This window comes from Octopus bimaculoides, chromosome 17 (assembly GCF_001194135.2).
Source record: "Octopus bimaculoides isolate UCB-OBI-ISO-001 chromosome 17, ASM119413v2, whole genome shotgun sequence".
In the NCBI taxonomy this organism is placed as follows: Eukaryota; Metazoa; Mollusca; class Cephalopoda; order Octopoda; family Octopodidae; genus Octopus; species Octopus bimaculoides.
Window position 1 is genome coordinate 5009640 of NC_068997.1, and position 7286 is coordinate 5016925.

Below are 7286 nucleotides of genomic sequence, written 5' to 3' on the forward strand. Positions count from 1 at the left end.
GTGGTGGCGTTGGTGGTGGTGGTTGTGGTGGCGGTGGTGGTGGTGGTGGTGGTGGTGGAAGTGTTGCAGAGATGTTACATAATTGATAAGTGCTTAATTAATGTGCAGTACTGAGTGTAGTGGCCTGAACAGGATGCAGTCCATACAAATAAAGGCAGTAGCAGGAGAAAGAGAAGGAAGAGAAGGAACTGTGGCCACTGAGCACTGATTCCTCAAGAGGAAAAAAAGGTTAAAACTGCCACCACCACCACCACCAACAACAACAACAACAACCACCAATGTACAAGTCTCTACCTGGTCATTTGACCTGTTAAAAATTGCAGCTAAATCTTCCCCAAATCATAATCAACTGCCACCTTAACAAAATAGGGGTAGACATAACAGAACCTGAAATATGCAATACTTTCAAGTAAGATGAGATGATCATTTCTGGAATACCTTTGATTGTAGGTCTGCTCAATCAGAGCTAATCTGGAGCTAAACCACAGCAGCATTTATGATCACCCAACCTGCTAGAAATAGCAGTCAAATGATCATGAAATGAACATACCCTATTGTCTTAAATAATATTATATAATATAGATCTACATTAAAAAAAGCATGATGGTCATGGCTTGGGCACCTTTAAACATAAGATGTTTCAGTCAGGGATGACTTTGGACTAAACAGCAATAACACCAACAACTAGAACAGCATCAACAACAACAGTATCAATAGCAGTAACTACAATAATAACAATAAGCATGAACAATAATAGGATCAATAACAGTAACAACAACAGCAACAACAACAACAACAGCATCGCCAACAGTATAAATAAACAACTGCACCAACAACAGTAACATCAACATCAACAACAACAACAACAACAACAACAACAACAACAACAACAACACAAGTGAGTGAGTGTCTTGAAAACATGTACCATGGTCTCATAAATTTTTTAGATGTTGATGCAACCACAAGCAAAGACACCTTCTTAGTATCCTGCCCCTGATCTAGTGGCACATTCAAGATGTGATATCCGAAGGGAGTGACTGAGAGAAAGAGAGAGAGAGGGAGTGAGAGGGAGAGAGAGAGAGAGAGAGAGAGAGAGAGAGAGAACTGCACTAGCAATCAGCTGATACAGCTGAGTAAACTGAACCAATGTGAAATGAAGTGCCTTGCTCAAGGACACAAAGCATTACCCAATTCAGGACATTATGATTGTACTTCAAACACTTTAAATATTTGGCTATGCTATGTCACAAGCATGTACATATATTAGCTGACATTTCTTCATCGTTGAGAATGCTCCAAAGGTTTATGAAACTCTGAGACCATTTGCTAGTGTGTGAGTTGCAAGTTCAATCCTCACAAGTCCCTTGATTCATGGCACAGCTGGGTAAAAATGACAGTCTGCCATAGTTCACCATGGACAAAGGATAAAGGACAAAGACCCCCATGGTTCATGAATGACCAAGGGATTGCACCTAGAAAGTTCCCTTCCAAGGCACAAGTCCAGGCAAGATTGTTTATGGAAGGCCAGTAGTCACCCATGCATACCAGCCACCCCTCTCCATGCCAAAGATGTTATCCGAGGGAAAGGCAGGGGCCGGTATAACTTGGCACCAGTGACGTTGCAACTCATTTCTACAGCTGAGTGAACTGGAGCAACATGAAATAAAGTGTCTTGCTCAAGAACACAACACACAGCCTGGTCCAAGAATCGAACTTACTACCTCATGATTGTGAGCCTGATACTCTAATCACTGAGCCATGTGCCTCCACCATGACACCGTCTTAGTGCAAGAAAGGTAATGACACACCCAGTGGTGAGAACTAAATGCCTGTATAGAATTTGAACTTAGAATGTGAAGAACCAGGATAGTAGAATAGATAACACAAATTACCTCATCCAATGCACTAACAATTCTGCCAATCCACATCCCTGGACTCATATCCATTGCCCTGGACTCATATCCACTACCTAAGACTTATATTTACTACTCTGAATGTGTATCCACTGTCCTCGACTTCTTTCCCTATTTATTGAGCCCCAAAATGCTGGAAAGCAAAATTGATCATTGCAGGATTTGAACACAAAGCACAAAGAATCAGAACAAATGCCATACAGTATTTTATCTGGCACCCTACTAACTCTACTAATTTGCCAAAAAAAAAAAAAAAAAAAAAAAAAAAAAAAAAAGAAAAAGTACAAAATGTACAACTATCACTTGCAAGTGAGTATGGCTCTCATTATTGTTTTAGTAGTCTTAGTCTTGGGCAGACATAGGTACTCCCTTGACCCAGTGGAACCTTCAGGATGTAACAGCTGGAAAGAGAGAGAGAAGGAGAGAGAGAGAGAGAGGGGTGGGTGGGGGGTGGGGGGAGGATTGCACTTGCACTTGTCTGAGGCTCATTTTCAGCCAGAATAGACTGGAGTAAGGTGAAACAAAGTGCTTTGCCAAGGATACAATGTACCAACTGGTCTGAGAATTGAACCAACGTTCTAACCATTGGACCAAGAGCTGAATACCCTCACCACTGGGTCATAAACGAAACAACAAGAAAAACAATCCAAATGACAACAATAACACCTACAACTTGATATACCTGAAACTGTAGAACTGTGGACAATACTAAATTGTTCGGTTGACTACCTTTATGCTCAATCAAGCTTGACATGGACAACATCAATAACAAGAACAATGTCGTGTACAAATGACACTAAAAAATATATTTTCAAATTGAAAGTGTCTGTAAAGTGCTGGTAGGTGGCCACTTGGTACCAGCAAAAGCAAAATTTCAGGTTTGGGTTGGGCAAATTTTAAAGATAATATAAATTCAAAGTTTCTCCCAAACAAATGATATTATGACTCAAAATATTTAAAACTCAGTGTTGGGTTCTTTTAAGTGTTCAATGGAACAGAAAGCATTAATTTAACTGGAAATCTCTGTTCAATTCAACCATGACTCAATGTCTTTGATTACATAACAATTGAGCCTCTACAAACAGATTCTATTTTACTCCCAAAACAGCTATTGATATCAAGTATCACTGCTATTTTAGACTGGGTGTAGCAGTAGTGGTGATGGTGGTGGTTGAGGTGGATGAGGTGGTTGTTGTAGTAGTAGTAGTAGTGCTGGTGGTAGTGCAGTTGGTGCAAATTTATGGGCCATCAAACAAAAACTTTCATGATACCTAGTTTTGTTTGAGAGATGAAGAGAAAGAGAGAGAGAGAGAGAGAGAGAGAGAGAGAGAGTGTGTGTGTGTGTGTGTGTGTGTGTGTGTGTGTGTGTGTGCTTGAAGAAGTTGGTAGAAATTTGCAGTATATATTTTTATCCCAGGCCATTGTAATGAATCCATAGTAAACACCAAAAATACTTCAATCCTCAGTGCATCTGTCCACTTCAAGTGTCTTCTGTTATAACTCCAGGCTGAACAAAGTTTTGTCAGTGGATTTTGAAAGGCAGAAATTGAAAGAATCCTGTCACAATCGTGCATGTGCGCGCACATCTACACGTATGTGTGTGTGTGCGTATGTGTGTATGTGCGTGTGTGTGCATGCATGTGTGTGTGTGCATGAGCACACGTGTGTGTATGCATACATATGTATATACATACATATCTATATTTACATACACACATGCATGCACGCATACACACTCACATATACACACAAATCAAAAATGGAAGATGGGCAAGCAAAGCATTTGGTGTCACTCAAAGCTATTTTCTTCCTAATAAAGAGTACAAATAAAGTATAAATAAAGTTATGGTAGTAATGCCAAATGCTTTGCTTGTCCATCTCCCATTTTGTATCTGTTTACTCCCACTGGATCAGATACCACTTCTAACCTCCTGGGGTAGGCAATTTTATTGTCTCATTTCCATTTGTACTTCAAGCCAGCATTTTAGTGGTAAACTGATCTGAACACTCATTGTACATACCTATCAATATATGTCAATCGATGTATACACCTTGCATTTCCTCTCTCTCTCTCTCTATATATATATATGTATATACATACATACCCTTCTCTACTTTCCTTCAATGTATATTTGTCATCCTGGTACACTCTTTCTGCATTCCTTATATTCACCCTTTCACCTATTCCCTATCTCCAACTATCTTTCACTCTCCCACGCTTGCAATTTCTTTCTACCCATGCTCCCTGTTCTACTGCTTCCTGTTCTACTGCTCCCACTTACTTCTATCCATCTTCACTATTTTATCTCTTCCCATCTCCACCCTGGTTACTTCCACCCTCTCTTCAATAATGTAAGTAGTTATATAGTTACAAAAAGAGCCACCTATGTGACTTAACCTCACTCAAATCAGAGATAAGTTTGAAGCAGATGAAACTGTTCAGAATGTCTACAAGAAATGTTCAATGAACAAGGACATTGACGAGCCCCACAAAACAAGAAATTGTAGTATGAATGTATTGCCAGAGTTCAAGAAAATCTATGTGGCAAGCAAGTGGTGAGATAGGAATTTCAAAATCAAAATCAATGGAGAAGATGCATACCTTCCAACAGAGACTTTTTAGAATGATGAGGCTACATTTAAACTGAATGACTCAATTACCCACCACACTTATAACTACTGGGGTCTTAAGAATCTGCATATTACAAATGAATGTCATGTTAATTTAGCTGTAGTTACAGTATAATGTAGCTGGTCATCAAAAGGGTTAATTAGTTCATTCTTTTTAGATGGCACTGTGACCAGTCCCATTATTTGAATTGTTGTGTCAAGTATTCAAGAGGATTTTGAAGATGTAGTGTTATATTTCCAACAACCAGATAGGACACTTCCATTCCACCATAGTAATGTAAAGGCCTACATTGATGAGATTGTAGCAAACAGGTGGATTGGACGAAGAGGTTCAGTAGAATAGCTTCCACATTCACTGAATTTCACATCACTAGACATTTTTAAGTGAGGGCAGCCATTAAGCAAGAATATGCACAGATACTTTAGGAAATGTTTCTTGACGTTTGCAATTACATTGTTTTGTATTATCCGAAATGTCTGAATCAGAATGGTCATCAGTTTGGAAACAGGTGCTCATAAAAAAGAAAGAAATTCTGAGTGTAGATTCTATAAAATTTTGAAAATGAAATATATTTTGATAAACTCTGACTTTAAAATTATTCAATATGTGTATACATCCGTGAGGGATGTCCTATATACATACATATATATATATATGTGTGTGTATAAGTATATCATCATTTAATGTCTGTTATTCCATGCTGGTGTGTGTGTGTGTGTGTGTGTTATAAAGCTATGCTAGAAGACATTATGAACCAATATATTTGATTTTTGGCATGTGGAACCGTTAATCCAGACACATTTTTTTCTTCCTTCCCTCCGTTTTCTTTCCTCTTTCCTTTCATTCAAAGAGCATAGGCTCAAAATGTCAAAGACTTTTCCATTTTACAAGAGCCCTGGACTAACATACCTTGTTTGTTGTTCCCTCGCCTGTCTCTGTCTTTTGTTTTTTGTACATCTGAACCATATATATGATGTGCGTGCATGCGTGCATGCATGTGTGTGTGTGTGTGTGTGACAGGAATTTCAGATGGTAATTGGGAGAGAGAAACATAAGACTGAAATGGATGGAGGAAAATTAGTGCACAGTGGTTGTTCAGTGTTTGAAAGAAAAAGAATCAAGCACGAGAAAATCGAGAGAAAGCTGAGAAAGAATGAACCAATAGAAAATGAAAGAGCGTTATTTTTTGTGTGTGTAATTTGTAGGAGGAAATGATTGAGTTATGCAAGCCTGGTCAGCCATCAGAGAAGTTATAGGAATCAACCCCACGTAAATTGTGATATGGTTATTGTTCACAACAGAATATGTGCAACTTGTGGAAAGATGTGCCGTTTAGTTGGAGGATTAAAAAGACATGTCAAAAGACTTCATACTGTGGCACCTGTTCCTTCCATCAGCCAGCACAACTGTGCATTATGCAATAAAATGGGCAAATCTTTGGCAGGGCTCAAGAGTCATATAAGGGCCTCACATTGCATTATCAATGACTCATTTCAATGATTCTTTCTAGCAATGGCTTTGCTTGTATACGAGAAGGCAGCCGCTCTCTATGTATGTATGTATGTATGTATGTATGTATGTATGTATGTATGTATGTGTGTATGTAGGTATGTATGTACAAATCAAAGTATACAGTATTATAAATGCATCCCAGCCGATATTACCAATCAATTTTGCACCAGGCAGTAGATAACCAGATCGGCTGAAATGGATCTATAATACTCTTTCTTTTGATTAATATACCAACTCTATCAATAAATATATGAGTATACTTTTTACAAACTGTGGATTCTTAGAATACTATATATATTCATAATACACACACATGCTCACGCACATGCACACACGGACGGACACACACACATGCACACTTGCGCACACACACGCACAACACACACACTCACAAACACTAATGTTGTATGCTTCTTAAAGTTTGTGCAAAGAAGACCAACCAGTTTATTATTAAAACAGTCTTATTTAACACTTGAAATAATCTGTTTAATACAAATACTGTAATATTACTTTCTCAATTCTACTCAAAGAAACCTTTACTCTTTCTTCTTTCAGTTATTGTTTCTTCCTTCTTTCTCTCTCTCTCTCTCTTTCTCTATTCCTTTATTTCTTTCTTTCTGTCTTTCTTTCTTTCTTTCTTTCTTACTGACTGACATTGACGATGACGACATTGACAATGACGACATTGACGGTGACAATGATGACAACAACATAGATGATGACAATGATGATGACAGCAATGATGACGGTGGTGGTTGAGAGAAGAATAATGAGGATGATGCTAGTGGCAACGACAAGGATGAAAATAACAGCAATGGTGGTGGTGGTGGTGGTGAAAATAAAGATGCTGATGAAGTCAACAGGGTGTTAGCTAGGACTAGAACTCTCTTGGTCACAGGTCTACTGGTTCATGGTTGACCTGGGGCTAAACAACTATAGCATCAATTCATCTTTTGCAAGGGTTTATCCCATTTCAATGCAGCGTCCGCTTGTCCCAACTGATATGTCATATCACCTGGCATTAAACCATCCCCCACATTTTGTCATATTTTGCAGTGCAGCTGATTCCAAAGAAGAATCAACCTCAGTACTTGGATAAGTGCTTTATTTATCAGACCCAGAGAGGATAAAGGCAAAGTTGATCTTGGCAAAAAATGAACCCTGTATCTGACTCACAGGAAATTGTACATTCCACTTCTTAATGTAATGTCACTCCATATATATATAAA